Raw genomic sequence first — 24,417 nt, 5'->3', positions numbered from 1 at the left:
ATTAGGACCCACCCCAATTGCCTCATTTTCATTTAATCTTCTCTTTAAAGGCCATAGCACCAAATACAGTCACATTCTGAGGTGCTAGAGTTAGGGCTTTAACATAGGAATCTTGGAGGGGGACACAATTTAGCCCATAACACTGATGCCTAATAAGCTACAAGGAACAAGACCTCAGGCTCATGTGTGATTGAGGATCCCCAGCCCAGATGCTCTGCTCATCGACTGAGCCCCTCCTATCCACTCACGGAAGCCAAGGTTCTGACTGCTGCTTGACTCTACCCAAAACTTCTCCTTCCCTGACCATGGAATCTTCTCAATCTTGGGAACATCTCCAGCTCATGTTGACCATTACACTGCTTACTCTAACCTCCTGGGTGGGTGTCAGACAAATCACAGGTTCATCTATCTCCTCATCTACATCATGTCGCCAAAATATTACTCCTAGTACTTATAATAATAGCAGTTAAAACATTTACTGAGTTACAGCCATGTTCCAGTTACATCTTATGCATAATTCTCACTGTAATCCTATAAATTGGGTGCAGAATACATGAGAACTAACTGTACTATCTTTGCAACTCTTTAGTGAATCTAAAACTATTCTGAAATAAATTTTTATTTTAAAAGAATAGAAAGAATACCCACTACTGCTCTATCAAATTTTGACTGCTCTTTACAAAATTTCGGTGCATTACCTTCACTCATTTATATATACATTTTTGTAAACTCAGTTAACCATCTCATTATCTTAGATGTGACACTTAATAAACCCAAAAATCAAATGCTGCACTATTGACATGAATGTTTTGCTAAGCTGTACTCTCTAAGATGTCCCCTATAGTTTGGCACTTCATGTACATGTCCCGTAAAGAGCTCTCAAAGTAGGTGCCCAGGTAGCATATGGTGTATTTATCATCTGTGCTTAACTGTCCTTAGTGTCATTCATTACCACACTCACAATTATAAAACATATTTTTCTGTTGTGCTTTTCTACTTTGATTATAAGTTATTGATGGCTTATATTTAGATTTTGATTAATTTTCATTAATCATTTTGATTAATCTTCTTTCAATCTCCTCTCGTTCTCAATTCCAATCATTCTTCTTATAATAGAATGTTAAATGGGACATTTCCTAATCTCAGCTGAAACTAACAGGGGTCAAGTATCCCTCTGTTCTAAAGAGATGTGCCAAAAACACAAACAGAACTAGCTAAGAAGCATCCAGAAAACTGAAAATGACAATCCTTGGCACATTACCAATCTCCAGGATATGGGAAAGAAAGCTAAGAAATTAAAGGTATTGACAAGGCCTTTGAGCAGAACTGTTAGTGTTAAGCATTCCCCATTCCAATCCTTGTTAGAGGAGTGTCTCCCCACCCCCAAGCCCCACCACTAGCCAAAGGACAGGGTTTCCAGAGAACTATTCAGAGAGAACAGAGGATGAAGGGTGGACAACGGGAGGGTGCCCCAGGCGAGTGTTTACTGAGAAGCAGGTGTGTGTTAGTCTGCCTGGCGCCTGGGAGGGAGTGTAGCCCTGTGTCCTCCGGGGATGGAGAGTGCAGATTCTGGGGCCTGCTCTTATCTGGAAAATCTTAAAGAGACAGGCTGACTGGAATGCGTCTTGACTGCAGGGGAAGAAAAGAAGGCTGGGATGCAGAAAGCTGTCCTTGCACACACTGGTCAGGTTTCCTGAGGGCTAGAGTGGACCCAGCAGAAGATGCTCAGGCTTGAGTGACCTCCATGGGACCCTGCCCCAGGGGACAGCTGGAGAGATGAGGTGAGCTATGCAAAAGAAGACTGTATGGCATGGACTCAAGCAGGCATGGGATGGGGTCAGCCAGGGCACACTAAGCCAACTTGGAGAAATAGTGAAGGCTTTCCGCTGCAGGGGATGGGGTGGTGTCTGCAAAATCCACAAAGTGCTGCATGAGACAAAGAACCAGCCTCTAGGCATAAACTGGTTATAGCAGAGAACACCCATTCCAGGCTTTCATCATACCAGTTGAGGCAGAATTGCTTCTGTTTCAAATGACCAGAACTGATCTTGAAGCTATAGTAAGTAACCTACTAAAATAAAATGCTTCTCACCCTGAAAAGAAGACATTTTAATAGGTTCTGCATGAATTCACTGTTTTCTATTACAAAGAGAATAAAAACAGGTAGCATTTTGGAAGGGAGGGAAGGAGGCAATATTACTAGTATTATGCATCTTGGAGCACAAATAGTTTCTGGCAGACCAACTCTCACCATAGAATTGCACAAATTGAGTTTTAATGGAATGGAAAACCTGAAAGAGATCTGGGAAACACAGGTAAGAATTACCTTTCAAAATCATATTGATTCTGCCTGGAAACCAGCTATTATATAAACTGCAACGCAAGTCTGTTCAGGAAAAAGAGCTGGCTGGCATAGTATCAAATCATGCCCACCAGCCAAATGACAATCTACTCGCTCACAAATAGATGTGTCCATCCCTGTATTGTCAAGAGGGCAGTCACTCACCAACCTAAATTAGAGCCCATGAATCAATACTGTTTTAGAAAACATAACTACTCTCTCTCATCTGCACAAAAGTGCAGATTTCCTCAGGGAAATTTTCTCATGAATTTCTCACCCATGACCAAGATTTACAATAGCCCTTGCTAAGGTTTTGTCAAGAAATTATCCCTTAACACTTGAGAGCTGAATGTACATGATGATGTACAAAGTCAAGATCTGGGACCTCACATCCTTTAAAGTAATTCTAATAGAAATCTGCACCCTAGATACTTCCCGCGCCTAGAACCTGGTTATGGACAACAAGGCAAATAAAGCAGCTGTGAGCCCCAGCACACGTGCCCTAACGTCCTTCATTTTGAGGGTTACCACCTGCATGAGTCTGCTCTGGCTGCCATAACAAAGAACCACTGGCTGGGTGGCTTAAATAACAGAAATTTATTTCCTCACAGTTCTGGAGGCTGGAAGTCCAAGACCAGCGGTTGGAAAACTCAGCTTCTGGTGCGATCTCTCTCTCTCTGACTTGCAGATGGCCACCTTCTCACTGTGTCCTCTATGGCTTTCCTCTGTGCTCACACAGAGAGAGTTCGTATGTGTCTCTTTCTCTTCTTGTAAAGACATCAGTCCTATCAGATCAAGGTCCTACCCTTGTGACCTCATTTAACTTCAATTATCTCCCTAAAGTTCCCTCCAAAATATAGTCATATTGGGATTAGGGCTTCAACATATGAATTTAGGGGAGAGGGAGACACGACTGAGTCTGTAACATGATCGTTTCTGCAGTAACAGCACCCTGATTAACGTTAAAACAGCTTGAGATCAAAATGCAGAATATCCGTTCTCTAGCTCTTTCGAGTTCTAAGATAACGATTCAACCTAAGCAAATGCTGTTGACCTAGACACCACTAACGTAAAACTGATGTTGTTTGAACTGGGCAATCTGAAGCATCCACTTGTACCTTAAGTGCGAAAAAGAATTACTGAGGCAATTGCAAGTATTAACAAGTATGCAGGACTGGGGAACCAATAGAGAATAAATTTTACTTGCTTTACTTGCTGCCATTGGCATATAAATAACGAGCTGGTTTCCAATTACCCTTACCTGGTCATAAAATACTCTTGGTGGGCTCCCCCTTCAGGCATTCATTGACCAACTCCAGTCAACTAACTATAGGTTCAGTGCTCTAATCTTAAAATAGACAAATCTTCTCAAACATTTCTTAGTCCCTAATGTATAGAACTCACACTCAAGATCCTCATTTGGATAATCAAGGCCCTCCCTAATCCAGCTCTGTTTACATACCCAGCGCTGGCTCCCATTACTCCCAGCATAACCCCCTACTTCGGTAAGGCTACTTGTCTTCTGGCCCCTGGTCATTTGCCCCTTGCTTGCAAGGCTCACTTGCTCCTTTTGTCCTCAGTGCCTCAGAACCTTGGAATGAATTCTAAAGGCAGAATCTGGAAAATAGAGATGCTTCTCATGCTTCGGACTCCAACAGCTATGACCGAGGCTCTCAATTTCCTAGTCACTTTCACTTGAGAATTCCCACTTCCTGTAAATATCACCTCAAGTCCCACCTCCTTGAAGAAAGACTTCTGCTTCTAGTCATTTTTATGGAGTTGCTCTTTTCTGAATTTCAAGGCCCATTCCACCCACTCTAGCTATGCAGTGTAGCTTCTCTTCCTAGTTTGGTTTTGCTTTTTTTTTTTTTTTTTTCATAAGCAGGTCTTGAAGTGGAGTGTCAGTTTCTTCCAGTCAGGTATCACTGACTTTTACTGTTTTTAAACATCCAAAGAGCTCAACAGAGTGTGGAAACATAATTCAATAAAAAATTTTTTTCTTCAAAGTAGCTTGAGTTCAAACCTTTCCCTGCTTCAAATCAATCTTCCAAGTAATGCTAATCACTGAGGCTGGCTGTATCTAGCATTTTATTCATGCTTGACATCACAAATCAATTCTGGAGCAACAGGTATGTGACAGCAAGAAAGAAACTTAAAAAGGGTGTTGAAAAATCAACAAATTCCTTTAAAGAGGTGGAAAGAGTCACTGAGCAGTAGTCAAAGAATCACTTAGGGAAGTTTTAATGTAGAAAAGAAAGTTCTTACTTGAAATGTCAAGTGGGAAAACAATTTAACTTTATGTACTTTGGTGGCAATTATTTAGATGATGAGAACTAAATCAGATTTTCTTCTTTCTTAAAATTCAAATCTCTTGAATTTCCTGGAGCACTAAAGCAAGGTTTTGAGAAGAGTGGGCTGGGATAGATGAGGTGGGGAGGGTGATTGTATTTTATTTTTTAGATGCATCCTATCACTGAAGAGCAGTTTCTGCCCCTTTCCAAAAATGAGTTACAGGGGTGACACTCTAATATTGACAGTTATGGAAAAATGCCTCTTTCAGCTCTGTGAATTAATAATTCTCAACCACAACTCCACTGAAAGTCATCCGTGGTATAATTATATACACACTCAAAGGATAGAGGCTAAAAATACATACTTTTGCAAAAAATCCAGACACAAAAGGATGGAATGGATTGCACTGAATTACCTGAGACAGCCATTCTAGAATCCAAGCAAAGCTTCTCAGCACTTTCTAATACAAATTATAATTTCTGAACAGAGAGATCTCATAACCCCTTCTGACTGAATTTCATGAAGTCTGATCATCCAAACAACATTCCCAAAAGTTTTTGGACAAAGTGTTAATTCTAGCTGAACAGAGGGAGGGTATAGTTCAAGTGGTCGAGCCCATGCGTAGCACACATGAGGTCCTGGGTTCAATCCCCAGTACCTCTTCCAAATAGAAATAAATAAATAAACCTAATTACCTCCCCTTCATAAAACAAACAAACAACAACAAATTTTAGCTGAATATATCTATTATTTTTCATGAAGCCTGTCTTTGACCGGTCTCCAAAATATTTTTTTAAATGACAGATTTCGAGTTGTGCCAAAGTTATACAACAAAAATTCCCACTTAATTCAATGGTTGATCTTAATAAACCATATGGAGCAGGTTGGAAAAATGACTACACATTTCCTCTCCTTGTATCCATACTCTCTTTATCGTGGAAGTTTGCGCACCCTCAAACTTGACTCTGAGCTTGGCCATGGGACATGTATGACCAATAGGAAGCTAGCAAACATGATGCAAGCAAAGGATTGAAAAGCACTTGTGCACTGGGGCTCCTCCTCTTACCACTACCCCCCCCCAAATGAAGAAGCCCAAACAAGTGTATTGATGATGAAAGGACTGTTTCAGTCAGCCCTGCCACCCAAGCCAAGAGCGATTCCATCCCCGGAAGCAGAGCAGACCAAGAGCTGACTGCAGATAAATGAGAGTCAGCCTAAACCAGAAGAATCACTTCATGCGTTCCAACTGCAGACACATTCCAACTGCCAATGCAAAGAAGCGTGAACTAAATAAACGGCTGTTGTCTCAGACCACTAAGTTTTGGGGTGGTTTGTTATTCTGTAAAAGCTAATGGACACACCATGAGATTTCAAATAATATCCTACCATTCTTCCTCACCCCTCGTCTTCAACTCCAATTATCCCTTGTTTAAATCAGTTAAATTGCTAGATCTTTCATTTTCCCTAAACATAGTGGGATTATGGGATTGCAGTTCGGAAACCAATTCAGAGATTTAAGAGACTGTCTCATAAATGGAAGAATGGGAGTGTAATAGTTTTCACCAGCTGGGTTTTACTAATATTCAGCTGTCCTATCTCTACAATGTATTCCAAGTGGCTAAAACACACTGATGGCTAAAATACAAGCAAAAAGTCCAGCATCTTTTACTTGCAAAGTTATTTGAAATCTAGTGAAACAATGAAAGCTTTCAAGCAGAACAAGAGTTTTTCTTTGTGTTTTTTTTTTTACACTAAGCAGGTGGCATACAATAGCCACAAAAGAAGCATTCAAATTTCAATCCATCTCAACAGAAATTAGACAGTTATTTGGGTTAATCATGGCTCAAAGCCCCCAGATATCTGTAGTTTTTGTACTAGAGATTCCAAAATTGACCCAAGGGAGAATCATAGAACCAAGTTGTAGCATGTCCAAAATAAACCATTCATTTATGTCACTGATAAAAAATCATTGTTTTAATGCTACTACAGCCACAATTACTATGGGACTTATTTTTTCTGAATCATATCACATAATATGATGCTTTTTATTATTGCATATTCAATGACCATTCCTGTTTAAACTTTAGGACATTTGGATAGATTTCTCCATAAATTGCCAGGCTGAAATCCACCTTCATACCAAAACTTATACTAAATTATTTTTCTCATCTGCCTATGAGGAAGCAAAAATTGACAACAATTATTGCAAACAAATTGCAAACATATCATTTGAAAACAAATATGCTGGGGGAGGTTCATTTTAACATTTTCAGAGTAAAATCTTCAGATGGTGTTATTTCTAAGTTATCTTTTCTGCCATTTGGATGCTTGTTGCATTAGAGGGAATTAAAAGACAGAAGCGCTTTAATAGATCAGACTGGGAGACACTTTACAGGCTTTCCCAGTGTTCAAGAAATATGATGGTAACGGGTTAACCGTCTCCACTGAATGTAAGCGAGGGTCCGGCCTGGAGCCAGTCGCCGTGGGTTGGGCCTCTACCTGACCAAGACCGACAGGTAAATCATGTCTGAGCAAAACGAGTGGGGCTAGAACGACCGAGAGAAACGCAAGGAAAAGAAGGATGACCCAGCCTGGTACCTCATCGATTTGGAAAACATTGGATCCTTGGCGCCTTTTCTCACTTCCGGTTTGGTGGGAGCGCGGAAACGAAGTCCTGCATCGCTTCCAAGTGCGGATGGAGAGCCAGGTGCAGCCGGAAGGCCTGGGGAAGTCCCTCGTGCAATCCTGCAGCTCAGGGCCAACAGCACCCAGAAGGAGAAAGTGATGTTAACGGCATTTAGGCACAGTCGTGGGGCCTACCAGTTCTTCAGAGAAGCGCCGCAACTTGAAATCCGCGACCCTTCCCCATTCCGGCTGCTGTGGGAAGGAGGACTGCACCCTAGGAGATCCTGAGTTGGAGAACCAAGCTTGGGAAGAGCCACACTCCCCTGCGGCGGGCCCAGTGGTAGCGGCTGCCACTGAACTCCCGAGCCAGAACACCCTCTCCAAGGCCTGGCCTCTCCCCGCTCCCTCGTCGCTTGCTAGGAGCTGTGGTCTCCTCAGCCCTGCACGTTCCAGGCTGCACCCTGAGAGCGCAGACCCTGGGGAGGAGCAGGCCGCCAGGCGGGAGCAGAGCTGGTGCTGCGGAAGGAGCTGGCGGAAGTCTAGGCACAGCTGGCATTCTCCCACGGTGCCTGCCTTCTCACTCTGCGCTTGCGCCCTTGGGCGTACGCGTCTCCGACTTCCCTACAGCTGGATTCCGGACACGCCCTCCGCCCACCTCCCCATCCCACCGCCACACACAGTGGGACAAATGGAGTGTTTATACTCCTTTATGAAAGTCCTGGAGCCCTGGGTCAGGGTCTGGCTGGTTCTCAAAAAGGAATGGACTCTTTGTGAGATCTGAGCGCAGAGAGAGTCTTCGGAGAGAATCACGCTTCGTGGATGGAATGCTCTGATGGAAACCCTGGGGAGGTCTTTGGTGCCACGACGCTGGGAAGCGAGGGAGCTCTTTCTGGCAGTGTCCTTGTGGATCCACAGTTAAAGTGGAGTTGTCCCAGAGGACCAGCCGACTCTGGGAGGAAGGCTACCTCCCCCCTCCATTGCTGTCAGTGAGGGGCCTAGAGGACCAGGAACAGGTATGAATGGGGCCTGCCACCAGGACTTGCTCCTCTGGGCTTTTGGACTTGGCTGCATTCTGAGCTTAACCCCTTGATCTCCTGGCCGAATCGAGTTTTTCCTTCTGCTCTCAGTTTGCTCACGCCCCACCCTCTGCCCTGACTCAGGCCGCCTGTACGGGCGGAGCTCCCCAGAGCTGTTCTTGCTTCTCCCTAGATTACTGCTTGTGCATGGCCTGTGCCCCCGGTCTGCTTCCCCCCGGCCCATCCCCGCGCTGAGAGCTCTGCGTTGCTCTTGACCGCCAGCAGTGGACATGGCATGCCCTTGGAGAAGGCGTTGCGGCTTCACGCTGGAATAAGCCCACCTTTGCCCCTACCCTGCTGGCTCCGAGGGGATTTCACCCTAAAGGGAGAGTTTTAATTGCTAGGAGGACATTGAAAGGCTCCTTCCAAGAATCGTGAAACAACAGAAGCACATTTAGACAGAGTTTCCTCTGATCCCTGATGTCTCTCAAAGGACACAGAATGATAAATATTTACTGTCTCAGATTATGGATTTCTGAAACCTCCTACTCAAAAGGAACCCCAGTGTAAATCCTACATACGGTGAGTTCAGTGTGCGACATCTCTTTCCCCTCATTGGATATCTGCACCAAGCCCATTGGTAGACCGGCTCTTGGTGCCGGGCCCTGCTGGTCCAATCACCTCCGCCACTCCCCAAGGGCTGCTGGGAGCTGGGGGCTGGGGGTTAGGGGCTGGTGGGGGGTGTGGCTGGGCAGGGAGGCGCCACGCGAGACCAACGGGTCACCCTGTTGGTGATGTTGAGCCCTTTCAGTTCTCAACCATCAGTCCTTCTCCATTTCCCCAAGGTCTTGGTTTTGAGAAACCTAGCAGGACTTTTGACTAGGCTTTTCTGTTTGCTGTTTGTTTGGGGCATGTTAAAATATTGAGTTTGAGACTACTTTTTCGTTGTATGCACACTGTTTCAGGTTATTTTTGTTGACGGCAGATGTGCATATGACATGTATGTGGTTCTTCTTAACCCTTCCTGGGTCTTTTTAGAGAAAACTTTGAAGATAAACTCCTTCTTGAGATATAGAGAGATATATATAGATATAGATATAGATATATTTCTTTTTTCCTTTAGCAACTTATCACTGAAATCAAAGGGAAAACGTGATCTCTTTTTGCATTGGTTGTATTTGTATGTAACAGGTAAAAGACACTTTGTTCAGCGGCAAAAACAAACAAACAGAAAGAGGTTTAATGCTCTCAGTGGAATCTTGAGGGAGATACTGGACCTCTGTGAAGAATATATTTTCACCAGGGTTTCAGAAACTGCTCATGTAAGGCCAAAATGAGCTGAAATTAGAAACACTCCATTTAAAAAGCAGGTGTCTAATAGGCAGGTCAGCTAGCTATAAGAAGTTTCTGACCACAAACCAGTCATTTGTTGGTTTTTTTTTAAACTAAAAACTTGGTGGAATAAATACAGAATTGACATTCTCAGATTGAACAGACCTAAATCTTTGTTAAAACAGTAATAATTTTACTTATGTGTTGGATAAGGAAACGTCACTGAGTAAACAAGAGAGGGAATATTTAAGAGCATATACTTAATAAAAATGAAAAATAGATTTCTCATCCCATCAACTAATGATTAGACATTATTTAATAGCTTATTAGATCCTGGGAGAGAACAGACTAAGATCAATTTCATGACTGTTAGAAACCAATAGTGGTACCTGCAAGAGGAAGCTTGTTGAAAATTATACTCTAGCTTTTCTATAATTGAAACTATAATGTCCTGTCATTTAGATATTGAGTGGGCCTTTGGTGAGCACAGGCTTGAGTTCACATTATAAAAATAAATAATCCAGTGAAGCGCCTTCATGAGAGAAAATTTTTTAGAGCTAGAGGAAAAAGAGAAGGCCTGGTCTATTCAGAGTAAGGTTTCTGTGGTTTGCATTACATAATGCAAGTTCAATCCCTCAGGACACTGAACAAGTAATAAAATGAATAGCTATAACCCCTTTATGCAGAATCCAGGAACCAGGTTGACAGAAAGGCAACTCTGTGGGGCTTTCCTTCTGGTGGGTGTGAATTTATGACAGCAAGTATAACCTTTTCCAAACTTTCAATAGCTATGGACACTGTATTCTATGCGCTACATGCGAGATAGATGAGAAAATTGAGGTTAAGGAGTAAAGATAACTTGCCCATGATCACACAGCTTATAGACCATTAAGACAGAATTTGGACCAAAGAAGGGTTTTGCCAATAACTACATTCTTAGCCAGTCTCTTCCTCTTAACAAAAGAAGTAGCATTGGGGAAACTGGAAGACCCTCGGCTTTGTACTTGTAACTCATGTTCAACTTGGCCAATAAAGAGAGACCAAAAACAGTGGCTAGGCAGTACCAGTAAACCCTGCCATATATTACCTCTGACCCCTGGCGACATTTTCCTTATGTGCCTTCAGTCATTAAGCTTCAACACTCTTAATCAATGGAAACATATGTCAGCTGGGTTTATTGCATATGAAAAAATATCCAGGAACAAACAGAAAAAATAATATGTTGTTTCCAGGAGCAAGTGAGAGATTATTGATCATGGTACGTGAGCGTTCACTCAGGTGCTTTGCTGTAGTTGAGTGAGCAAGAGAAAAGAAAGCCAGGCTGGTGAAACAGAGCCCCTGTAAAGAGGTGGATGTTCTCCATGCTTCTGACAAACTCAATTTATGAGGACAAATCTGTGCCACAGACCTTGCCACCCAGCAACCACACAAAACCATCTGCACTTACCTAGTAACTGCTCAGAAGAACTTAATTCTCCTGTTTTCAAAGCTAATCATATACATAAAAGGAAAACATAGGGAATGGAAAGAAATTGCAGGGAGGTGGCATCTTTGCCGATGGTGGACTTAGCATTCTGAAAAAATTTCACCTTTAACAGATGGCTCTACTACATGACATTTTAATCTAAGAACCAACTGTCCTTTAAAACTCAGTTTTCAAAATTGACCTGTGTATACTGAAAAAGATCAATAGCAGGAGAAATAATAGCCCAGGGAAATAATGCAATTCAAATATACCAGGTTTTGGTAGAACATGTCTTCATGTGAGGATTGCATACTAGTTGGAGACCAAACATGAAAGAAAAAGCAACAGAAGAAAATTTTATGAGAGAGAATGCTCACAGTTCCACTTCAGTGGACTCTGAATAAAGAAACAATTGTGAGTTCTTTTGAAACATTTCTTGCCTCAAGCCATTATGAAGCATTTACACTATGCCTTTTACAAAAAGTAGAATTAAATTAGATTTTTCAAAGCTCCACTAACTTTGCCTGACATACAGTTCCTTGGTTACAGATTTAAACACCTCTAAAATTCAGAGTAAGCATTCTCACCTACAGGAGAAACACTCAGGATGAAATCACACATTCAAAACATTAGCTTGAAACTCACATAGTAAAGTGTGTGAGGAGAGAATATTCTAATGACTAAGGTGAGGAATACAGTCAAGGTGGTGCCTTTATCCTTAAGGAAATGAAGAAATGTGGTAAATGAGAGTGAAAACACAGATATCATTTATAAAGCTGTGAATTGTTTGCTTCGACTTTCTGTGAATTAAATAACTAAACTTACAGGCAAGCATTGGATGTCATTGAATCTTTAGAGGAAAACTATTGATATGTTATTCTACTCAGTTTTTCAGCTAATCTATCAGATAGGTGTTGTTACAAATGTCTCTCAAACAACTAATAATAATAATGATCAATTTAACACACTAAGCTAAGTTTAATATTACTAGTTCCTTATGAAAGCAAACATTTTTCCAGAAGTACAGCAAATAGGTTGGACTAAGTCAGTGTTTCTCAAACTGGAATCCACAGATGTATCCTCAAGGGAATGCCCAAGTACTATGAGAAAGTTATTATCGTCTTTCTATTTTAGTGATAATCTTTTTTTTAAAGTATATGAGTCATCTGGATAACTGCCTTACTACCAAGACTGCCCTATAATGCAATATTGTGTTTGTGTTTGCATTTGCAATCCTGTGGTGCCCAAGGAACACCTGTAATCATGGTATTTATTATTACGCACATGTCAGGCAACAAGTGTGACCACCTTTCTATTGGCATATTCTAACATCAAAATGACTACATTTCAAGGAGAGGGTAATAGCTCAGTGGTAGAGCACATGTTTAGCATGCAGGAGGTCCTGGGTTCAATCCCCAGTACCTCCATTAAAAACAAATAAAAATAAATGACTACATTTGCTTTTGTTTACCAGTCATAGATTAAAGAAATTTTTTTCTCTTTTACAATTTAAAGACATTTTTATAAAGTAGACTTCATTTCCTTAATTTACATATTAAATTGAAATTGATCTAATATTATTTTTAAACTGTAGTAAAGCAGAATGATGTGGTTCTTGCCACAGGCTAATGGGAAGAAAATAGATATAAATGTAATAAATAAATGATTCAGTTTGTACCAAGTTAAGTTACATGGTACCACAGCAGCAGTGTGCAATGAAGGGTTCAGAGTGGTTTGAACAGAGAATAGAGGTGCTAGGATTCAGGTATCACAACGCAGACTGAACGCACCAAACTAAAAACAAAGCAAATGACAATAAAAACAATGTGGCAGGCAGAGTCAAATGCACTTTGCTTACAAACATATTGCTCATCTATACCAATTGTTAGGATACATGTAGCAGCCAAAACTCAGAGAAGTGTTTTGGTTGAAGGAAAAGTTCTGTATCTCCAATGTTGGGATGTACCATAAATTTATAGGACCATTCAATAGATCGGTGCTTTCATGTGAGATCATTTTCTAAAAGGCAGAATCAATATCAATTGTAATAAAGGCTCAAATGATGGTCCAGATCAAAAAATCAGATCAACAAATGAGATACAAAACCAGAACATTTTTTATATTTTTATATTAAATTCAAAGTTATAAATTTGTTTTACCAAATAGTATGTCATACTGAATTGATAACTAGTCTTTGCCTGGGTTTTATAAATGTACCTATTTAACTATCATCATAATAGAGTTTAAGTCAACACCGAAAACGGAAAGAATTTTTCCTTTAAAGGAGGCCATGCTTTAATCCAGTTTGAGAAACCCTGCATAGATGAAATCTAAAATGTTTTCCAGCTATACTTTTCTACATCGCTAGCTTTTTATCCTCATGACCATGGACCCCACTGCCAGCTGGGTATCTTGCACAAGCAAGCTGATGATGACCATGAGCTAAAAAGAGAATGAGGCTCAAAAAAATCAATCTGTCATCACAACTGAGATACTATCACAAAGAGACTGATGCCAAGACGCTCGGGTCTCTTTCAGATAAAAAAGACAATGTGCATACATGTTGGATATCATCAAATTCATCTCCTTCCTTCAACATGTATTATCCTAAAAAGAATTATTTTTATCAATAAAAATGAACAAAGCAAGTTCCCCTGAAATGAAAGTGAGTGGAAAGTTAATGAATACAGCCTGTTCATGATTCCACACTGTTTATCAAAGATCCGCCGCTAGGAAAAAAAAATTATCCAGATCTCTCTTATCAAAAATTTTCAGGGAGCACAAGGGAAGTGGCAGGCAGCATTCTGGCCTTGCTGGGCATGAGTGTTCATGCCGGCTCTATTTTTCTCCTTGTTATCAGAGCTGGCAGTCAGTCATAATGAAATTCACATTTCCAGTGCTTCTACCTGAGATCCTCTTTGAGGAGAGTTGAAATTATTGCTTATTGCTTGTAAGTCTCAATATTTGACTATCTTTGGTGATTCTTATTGGGTTTTCTTTTTAAATTTTTAATTCCTATTAATGCCAATTAATAACCAAACATATCAAGTTTTTAGCGGTTAGGACTATATATAAACCAGATAAACAACTAATTTCTACTGTGTAGCACAGGGAATGATATTTAATGTCTTGTAGTAACCTGTAATGAAAAAGAATATGAAAAGGAATATATGTATGTGTGTGTATGACTGAAGCATTACGTTGTACACCAGAAATTGATGCAACATTGTAAACTGACTGTACTTCAATTTTTTTTAAGTAAAAAAAGAAAAAAAAGGTTCTGGCAGTTAGGAAGCACTTGCAGGACCTCTCATGTCCTACTGAAGTTAAATGGAAGCATCGTGCAGAGAAGGTGATATTTACTACCAAGATGATTGAATTCAGGGTGAATTGGCTTGTTTGCAACTTCTAGCTTTTACTAAACCAACCCAACAACAAAACCCAAAACAAAAGCTTTGTGAACTCCTAAGGTTGGGCTTGTTGTCTGGCTGGGCGCTGAGAGTAAGAAGCACTGCACACAGAAATAAATGATAAGGAAAACGGACCTGGATTCTATAACTATCTTAGTCTGGGTTTTATGAATGTACCTATTTAACTATTATCATAATAGAGTTTAAGTCAACACCGAAAGCTGAAAGAATTTTGCCTTTAAAATTCTTTGCTGTGAGGCCAGGGTCTGCAGCACAGTGAGGTTTTCTGTTTCTCCACCGGGATTTTGAGAGGATTATAATGCATGGTGTTTATGAAACATCTGCTACAGACAAAGCACTCAGTATAAGCTTTCCTGGGGAAGGTGTATCTCCTAGTGGAAGAGTACATGATCAGTATGCGTGAGGTTCTGGGTTCAATCCCCAGTACCTCCATTAAAAAATAAAAAATAAAAATAAGTAACTAAATAAATAAACCTAATTTCCTTCCCCTCAATAAAACAAACAAAAAAACCAAGAAATATAAAAAAGATTAATCTCAAACATAAGAGAACAGATTCTAAGATAGGTAGGTAAAATATGTATATATAGGTTGTCTTTATTTTTCAATACTATTATTATTACTGTAATTATTATTAACACAGTACCTGGCACTGAGTCATTTCTGAATAAATGTAAATTCTCATCCCTATGGCTCAGGTTACAAGAATCATTCCTCTGAAATTTAGTACATGGCACTCAGTAGACCAAAGATGAGCTACGGCATTTCTCACCCTTACTGCATCCCCCCTGCCTAGCCTGGGCCCTCTCAATGCAAATTAAACTCATGTTGTCTGGAAATACCAGCTCCCCTAGAAGTCCTTGAAGACCTTGTGTCTCTCCCCTCCACTCATCCTTCTCCCTGCATCAAGATTAATGTAATTATAGGAGGAAGGGATAGCTCTGTGATAAAGTGCCTGTCTAGCTTGCACGAGGTCCTGGGTTCAATCCCCAGTGCCTCCACTTAAAAAACAAGAATAAATAATCCTAACTACCTCCCCCTCTAAAAAGAAAAAAATGGAGGAAAGATTAAAGTAAACTACACTTGCATGACTCTTTACAATTTAAAAAATGCATTCACCTACATTACTGCATTTACTTCTTTTAATAGCTCTTATTTTATGTCCACTTTACAGATGAGAAAAATTAAGGTTCAAAGAAATTATAACAATAATAATAGTAAGTAACATTTGTCCCTAGCACTGTGCCAAGTACTTTACATCACTCAGCAAGTCCTTAAAGCAAGTCTAGTAGTGTGTGGGCACCATTCTGGGACGAACCTAAGACCCTGGCCTCACCCTTTTCCTTGTGCATACATACCCTGTACAACCCTTGCTACTGTGAATCTGATGGTTTTCTTTTTTTTTTTTTTAAGCTTAACATTTTCTATTGAGTTATAGTCATTTTACAATGTTGTCTGATGGTTTTCTCATTGAAGTAATTAAAAGCGGAGCTGGTAACCTCTTTTCATAAATAGCCATTGTCCTAGCCCTTTCCTCTGCCCCCTACCCTCCCATCTCCTCAAAATTCAAGCACTGAAGAATTAACCGCTGGCACAGCACATCCAGAAGGCACTCCTGAAGGGCTGATGACTGCGCCTTTACCATTGATAAATGTTTTTGATATTAACTCTGATGAGAAAGGCTCCCTGAACGTCCCTGATGTCCTGATGTCCACCTGTGTCCTTTGTGCGAAATGTATCCTTTGGATTTATCTCAGTAAAACATAACTTGCATATGGTTCACATCCTATCTGCCGAACCTCTCTGGGATTATATCAGGTGCATGATGAGGTGGTTGTAAGTGGCAGAACCCTGCAGGCTGTGTTCAGAGCCCTGGCTTTTGGCAGAGCACCATTCGGTTTTCAGACTACAAGGCTTCTGATTTTTCTCTGTTTCTTCCCATGATATCAAACCGTTGTCTGCTATTCCGTGTAGAAGTTAGTGTCACACAGCAGAGGGAATGACGGCTTTAACCTATAATGACACATTTTAGGGTGAGTTAAACATGGAGAACAGAACTGAAAATGGCACTTCAGGACAGAGTAACATAGCTCTGTCCCATACTCCAAACTTAGTTAAAAACAAGGAAGTTAAAAAGTGACTATGTAATATCACTTACGTGTGGAATTAAAAAAAAAAAAGGATACAAATTCTATTTACAAACCAAAAATAATTTCACGGACATAGAAAACAAAGTACGATTACAAAAAGGGAAGGGGTGGGGAGGGATAAATTAGGATTAACAGACACACACTGCTATATATAAAATAAACAACAAGGACCTACTGTATAGCACAGGGAACTATATTCAATAGCTTGTAATAACATATAATGGAAAAGAATCTGAAAAGAAAATGCATATATGTATGTATATGTGTAACTGAATTGCTTTGCTGTACAACTGAAACTAATATTGTAAATCAACTACATTTCAATAACAATTTTTATATAAATAAAAAAATAAAAAGTGCCTATGTAGCCAATCTTGATACATCATCGTTCATTTACTACAGTTTTTGCTCTGTCTTGAAGAAAAGACTCCTGCTCTTTTCTCTGTCTACTTACTCTTCTTTCCTGCAAAGCTCTACCAAATGTACAATCTACATTCTAAATCCTCAACAGTTAGAAGCAGGATACAGGCTGACACACTCACTTCCTCAGGAATAGCAGTCTGCAGGTTGATATCGTGGGAAGAAACATAAAAATCAGGAGCCTAGTTGTCTGAAAACATTTACTCTAAAGACAAAACAACAACAACAACAACAACAACAACAAAAAAAACCCTGCACATCTCAATAGCCCCTAAAGTATCATTAAATCAGAACAAATTATAATGAAAATTCTTTCATTATAATTTATTTATTCATTTATATATTCAAGAAGAGTTAACTCAGCATCTAGTATGTATCAGGAAGTGGACTAGTTGTTTGAGATACAACCATGAATGAGACAAAGTTCCAGTTCATTAAGGTTACATCTAAATAAGGACACATAGTATTTTGTTTTGTTTTGTTTTGTTTTTGTTTTTTTACTTCCTTCTTTTTTTAAATTTTACTTATTTATTTTTTTATTGAAGTGCTATCAGTTGTAATGTGTCAGTTTCTGGTGTACAGCACAATGTTCCAGCCATGCATATACACACATATATTCATTTTCATATTTCTTTCATTAAAAGTAATTACAAGATATGGAACACAGTACCCTGTGCTATACAGCAGAAACTTTTTTAAAATCTATTTTTATACATAGTGGCTAACATTTGTAAATCTCAAACTCCCAAATTTATCCCTTCCCACCCCCTTCCCCCGGTAACCATAAGATTATTTATTATGTCTGCAAGTCTATTTCTGTTTTATAGATGAGTTCATGGTGGGTTTTTTTTTTCTTTTTTTTTTTTTTAGATGCTACATATGAGTGGTATCATATGGTATTTTTCTTTTTCTCTCTCACTTACTTCACTTAGCATGACCATCTCTAGGACTGTCCATGTTGCTGCAAATGGCATTAGTTTACTCTTTTTATGGCTGAGTAGTATTCCATTGTATAAATATACCACAACTTCTTTATCCAGTCATCTGTTAATGGACATTTAGGTTGTTTCCATATCTTGGCTATTGTAAATAGTGCTGCTATGAACATTGGTGTGAATGTATCTTTTTGAATTACGGTTCCCTCTGGATATGTGCCCAGGAGTGGGATTGCTGGGACCTATGGTAAGTCTATTTTTAGTTTTTTGAGGAATCTCCATACTGTTTTCCATAATGGCTGCACCAAACTACATTCCCACCAGCAGAGGACACAGTATTTTAATACAATACAGTTGATTACAATAGAATAACAGAGAAAGGCAAAGAGTGCTACAGCTTCACCAAGGCCAGGAACACAGCATAGCAGAGGAAGCTCAGGAGAGGCTTCCCAGAGAAACTGGGGCCCACCAGAGGGCCTGAGTGATGAGTAGGAGTTAGCAGGGAAAGTGGAGGCTCGAGGAAGACTATTCCAAGCATCAAGAATAGTATGTGCATCTGCAAGTCCCAAACTCCCATATCCCTCACCCCCCTCCCCTGTACCCCACCACAGCCAGTAACCATAAATTTGCTTTCTACATCTGTCTGTCTCTGCTTTGTAAATAAGTTCATCTGTGCTATTTTTTTAGACTCCACATATAAGTGATATCATATTTGTCTTTGAAACTAACACAACATTGTAAGTCAACTATACTTCAAGATAGATAGATAGATAGATAGATAGGAATAGTATGTGCAAAGGTCCACAGGAAAATAACAGCCCAGGCCCAGCTTTATGAGCACACAGCTTGTCCACAGGCCCCCATGCTCAGAAGCCACGTACATACACACACACACCAGATTTTTTTAATATTCTGCTCTCACTGCCTTGAAATTCTTAATGATTTTATCTCTGAACTTGTGTTTTTGTAAGTGAAGTCCAATAAGACAATGAAGCATGTGTGTGAGCAGAGGACATACGATACATGCCGCCACCACCCCAGCTGCTCCATTTGCCTGTAGCATCATCTGACACACAGAATTCCAGCAGACCCACAATAGGTGAAGTTCAAAGAGACTCCATCACTCCCAAGTTGGGATGACCTCGGGCATGTCGCTTCATCTTCATGTCCATGCTTCTGTTTGATATAAAGGCCTAGATAGAAAAGATGATCCATAATGGTGCTGTTGTGATTCTTAATTTCACAACAGCCAGCTAAATTCCTGAAGCTACCCCCCAAAATGTTGATTAAGGGTCCTGGAGAGGACCCTTACGCATTATGGCCTTTGCTGGCCCTGTCCTATCCAACATGTTTATCGATAGCTTGAGACAGAGATGAAATTTCTAGACAGCACAAAAGTAGACCAGATGACTAAAACACTGAAGTGGACCCCAACAACACCAGGACCAAAGCCAATAAGGGGAAATTTGATGTGACTGAAAGGAAGACCCAGGCTTTATCTTCCTGACATCTGCCATTGAGACCCCACGAGCAGCAAGCCTCGCCTAAAACACCCCCGTGGCTTTGAGTGTGATATGAGCTAACAGAGCATGAGGGCCCTAGAATTCAGGTGACCTGAGTTCAGAGCAGTGTCCCAAAGAGAGCGGCAGAGGAGATGACAGAGCTCGCCCAGGCTGCAGGAGGCGGAAAAGGCAGCTCTCTCCTCATTAGAATCCGGTTACCTTCTGAGCCCCTCAGGATGTGGTGGGAACATGCAGACTTGGATTTCATACCAACCCAGTTTTAAACTACTAAAATCTCAATTTCCATAACAGCCTCAGGAAGTAGGTACTATAAACATCACAAAAGGTTTTTTTTAAAAAAAACACATGGTAGCAACAATATAACAAAATGGCACGAAATAACTAAAGAAACAAAAGCAAGAAGAGAGAAAAGGTCAGGATAACCGTCACGGTGATTGCGTGACCTGGTCATTCTCCTGCTTCTGATGCACCAGTTACTCTAGTTCCTTTAAAAGAAATCAATTTTTTTAAGGTTTTAGCTACACATTGCCACTGGGTGGCGCTCAAGGTCTATAGGAACGTCTTGGAATTGCCGGGAGCCAGTCAATAAAAAGCGGGCAGCCACTGACTGCTTCTCAGACATACTCAGAAAACATTTAAAATATTTTCCCTCTGGTGTTGACGCATAAAGAAGCACAAACACCGAAGGAAAGGAAGTGGCCATCTTTAGGAAGAAAGAAAGCATCTCTGCGACTGAAACAAAACAAAACAGACCAGCTAGGAAAGAGGCAGCCGAAGCAGATTTCAGATCAATAAGGCGCGATCTCCTTTGGCTGAGAGTGTGATGGGCGGCTTACAATAATGACAGAATTGAAGTCCTTGCACAGAGGGTTGTTGGTTTTTTTAATCAGCTTTTCTAGTTGCACAGAGGCGCTTGCCTCTTCTGCAGCTATATTTTGCATGTGTACACTGCGTGGACGTGTGCGACTTAGGAACATAGTTAAACAGGTTTCTATAAAGAAGGCCGGGGACTGCCCCTGGGGCCCAGACAGTCTGTCTGGCTCCAGCAACTCTCCCCTTGGGAAAATCAAATACAAAATGCCGCTCAAACAACCAATTATTGCACTGTTTTAGATAAGGCAGCTTGCACTTTCCCCCTTTGTCAAACTCCTGAAAGGAAGGGTTGCGGACCAGAAAAGGAAAGAATAATGAGCTTTTCATGATCTATAGGGCCTGTGCTGAAAGGTCCTTTGACAAAGAGAAGATGGGAATCAAGTGAGTCCTGACTGGCTCTAGCATTTTCTTTCTTAGCTATACTAACATTTTTCCAATGTTCGGTTTCCTTTTATCGTACTGATTTACCTACTACATGTTTAACAAAATGTAGTTGGGAAATACCAAAATTGCTGGTGGTGCCGGACAATTAAAAAAAAACAATAGCTGACACTTAATGAGGTTTTATTGCACGGCAGGTGCCAAGCAGTCTACCTCCTCGCTCCTTTTAACACTCACAGCAACCCTCTAAGGAAGGAATTTGTATCATCTCCACTTTGCAAATGTGAGAAAGAGGCCCCAGCGAGGTTAAGCAACTTGCACAAGGACACACAGCTAGGACGCGGCAGTACTTAGCTCAGACGCATCTCTGCACCAAAGCACACCCTCTTCCTTTCCCATAAGCACATTTCACTGAGATTTCAGGATGCCCCAGTTAAGGAACTCAGCCTGTGGGAAGGTGTCCTCATTAGGAGCTATCTTGCTGGCCCTGCCCGGTCAGCCCCTCAGTCCCACAGAGCAGCGCTGCCATCTGAGGATGAAGGAAATTCGGAATATGACCTATGTTTTCTACTGAGTGTGTATTTTCTTTTAGGTGAACTAGAGAAACTGGTGCTTCGAAAGCCAGAATGTGACCAGGTCATTGCAGTCCCCTTGGCTGTTATCCTCACCATCTGTATATTAATTTCTGTAGCTAAAGGTCCTCAGCTTGGCCTGGGAGATGTTCTGCAGGAATTTTTCACAAGAACAAAGCTGGAGAGAAGTCCTCTTCCAGCCTACCAGGAATCTGTATTTGTGGTCCTGAGAGGCTGGAAATTTAAGTGGAAGGATCTAAGAAGATGGAGGGGTCAGTCCTAGATTTCTTGGGGTGGTGAGGTATGGTTAGAATTGCCAAAGGGGGAAAACAGCCACCTCACTGGCACCAAGCTCTGAGCAGGTGGATCTTCCCTGAAGGCTCTAGCCAAAAAAACACGCCAGCAGCCTCTTAGGATGCAAGGGAGACTCCTATTACCAAGAAATATTAGGAATGATCAAGAAAGAATATACCATATACATATTATTTAAATGGTTTTAACATTCTTGACTAAGGAGCTAGACTCTAATTAAGTACCAGGGTCCTCTGGCCAAAAAGTTTGTAGAATAAAATATGTGCTTGCTTTCATAAGCAACTCATTGCTCTTCCAAACATTCATCACGCTGAAGAAAAACATAGCAAGGGAGCCCAATCTTGCAGTGTTTTCAAATACCCCATGATGCCTGTATTGGTCCTTCCGGGTAGGCAATACTGCAGAAGCCCAACAGAACAAAGTTGAATTTTTTCCCTCATGCTGCGTGTCCACTCCCATGCTGCAGGTGGGGAGCCCTACTGCACAGAGTCTCTCAGGGACCCAGGCGCAGAGAGGCTCCACTGTCTGGAACATCACCCTGAAACAGTGCCTGTGGGAGGCAAAGAGAATTCACCTCAACCTGGAAGTGACAAGTCACCCTTTCACTCGCAACTCATTGGCCAGAAGTGGTCCCACAGCCCTACCTACCTGTAAGGGAGAAAGTCTATCCAAAATGTCTTAGACACACTGCCCTGTGTCTCTGCTATGGGCAGACATCAGTGTCCACTGCTTCTGGGAAAGGTATAGGGACTCAATAATGTACTTAAATAAGTCACACGTGGGAAGAATAGAAAGCCCAGGTGGATGACTTCAGTGTGTTTAATTCCTGGATCAGAAATTAAATTCCTCCTGAGCCATATCAACATCTGTCTCTCTGGGTTAAAATACACATGGAGGCCTTCTTTGATGTTTTGATTCATGGAATGATTACAGAATGTGACTCAGTGGAACCTTTTCTCTACTTTCTGAATAAAGAATGGTCAGACAATAAACACTGGAATTTGTTTGGCCAAGAGTCAAGTTAAAGACCTAACATTTTCATTTATGTTGTGACTTCATGGAGTTGTTATTTGTGGTGGTAGTGATTTTTTTTTTTTGATCACCTATGTCCTAAAAGAAAGAAAATGCATTAATAAGAACTCCATAACCAGCTTTCTTCACATAAAACATGTGAAGTGACAAATGAATCTCCCGGGAAATTCCTCTCGTTTGAGTGAAGCCAAAACCCCTGAGACTAAAGGCCATAGTCCTTGCTGCTTTCTCATGCTGCTGCTTAGCTCAAGATGTTTATTCAAGAGAGTTAAGGGAGAAGAAATGCAAAATATAAGATTTTCAAGCAGTGCTTTGCAATTACAAGTAACACCCTTAGGGAAACGGATTTCAAAAGGAAGAATGGATGACACTAGTCCTCATTCTTATTTGAGTCCTTATAGCAAACTGAAGAGGACTTTTATCATCACCGGGAGCAGCATTTTTCAATCAAGGATGCACATAAGAAATATCTGTGGAGCCTTAAAGGGTACATATACTTGGACTGAAGCATCAGGGATTCTGATTCAGTGGTCCTGGGGTTGGGCACAAACAGCTATAATGTAATTTTTAAATTCTTAGATGATTTTTTTTTTGTAATTAGGAAGCAAAGTTTTAAAAGTATGATCTCTATTATCTAAAGGAAAGTGGCATTCTGCCTTTTCTTTCCCTGTGGAATTTACAGTCACTAATAATACATCCTCCATTTATTCAAACAGGAAAACTGAGTCAGACGACCAAGGCCCCACCACCACAGAGTCATTATTGGAGCTGAAATTACACCCAGGATTTTCTCAACCCATAATCATGCCCGATTATTTGCAGCCATATAAGTGATCATTAAATCCTGCTTATCAAAGTGACTCTCTGATTGTGTCCGTTCTTTATCTGGCTCTGAGCAGACTGTCAGTGTGTGACAGCAGAACAATTAGTGTTTACCTTCTTTTTGTATTTGGGGCAAAAGCAAATCCGGTGTGACACAGCCCCTGCCTACCTTCACTCAGTCCAGCCACACCAGCCAGCATTTTCTGCCTCAACACATCAGCTGGTCTCTAGACGGGACAGACCTGGATGGGCAGGAGCGTGGACTACAAGGCCCTTAGCATGGAGCAGCATGGCAGGGATGCGGTGGTGGGCTTTGGAACCACTGGACGAGCCTGTGCTCCACTCAGGGGTGGCTGGTCCGTGTCAGGGAGGTCCACCACTGAGTAAGGAGGGCAGGTGGCACCTGGTCACCGGGAATTCAGAAGTAATTGAAATCTGGAGAGCCACTCCAGCTAGACTTTCAGAGTCTAGAAAGGCATTGAATTCAGCCCCACATCTGGTTCTGAGTCTCCTTAAAACTAAGGCAAAAGGACAACAAGCTGATTTTAAGATTCATCTTCTGCTCTAATAAATACGGAAAATTATCTTACATAAATGTTTAATGAGTTGAAAGGTAGGAGGAATCTGTGACAGGAGTCATTGGTTAAGAAACATTTAAGTAGTTTAATTGACTTCATTAATTTTTTTAATGAAAACATGGATATGTCTTTCACTGACCTTCTTATTTTTTTATACCTCCATATTTTATTCATATTTTCTTAATATTTACATAATGTCCTTTCTTCTGTATATATATATTTTTATTGAAGTATAGTCCGTTTACAATGTTGTGTCAATTTCTGATGTACAACATAATGCTTCAGTCATACATGAACATACATATATTCGTTTTCATAT

The 24,417-nt window shown here is 40.8% G+C and overlaps 1 pseudogene; it reads left to right on the top strand.

The window, feature by feature from the left end:
- Positions 1-2,207: 2,207 nt before the first annotated feature.
- LOC105064145 (N-alpha-acetyltransferase 40-like) lies at positions 2,208-23,558 on the top strand (annotated as a pseudogene).
- Positions 23,559-24,417: the final 859 nt, after the last annotated feature.

This window comes from Camelus bactrianus, chromosome 8, assembly GCF_048773025.1.
Source record: "Camelus bactrianus isolate YW-2024 breed Bactrian camel chromosome 8, ASM4877302v1, whole genome shotgun sequence".
NCBI classification, from domain to species: domain Eukaryota; kingdom Metazoa; phylum Chordata; class Mammalia; order Artiodactyla; family Camelidae; genus Camelus; species Camelus bactrianus.
Note: the sequence above shows the minus strand (reverse complement) of the source record. Positions and strands in the feature narration are given on the sequence as shown.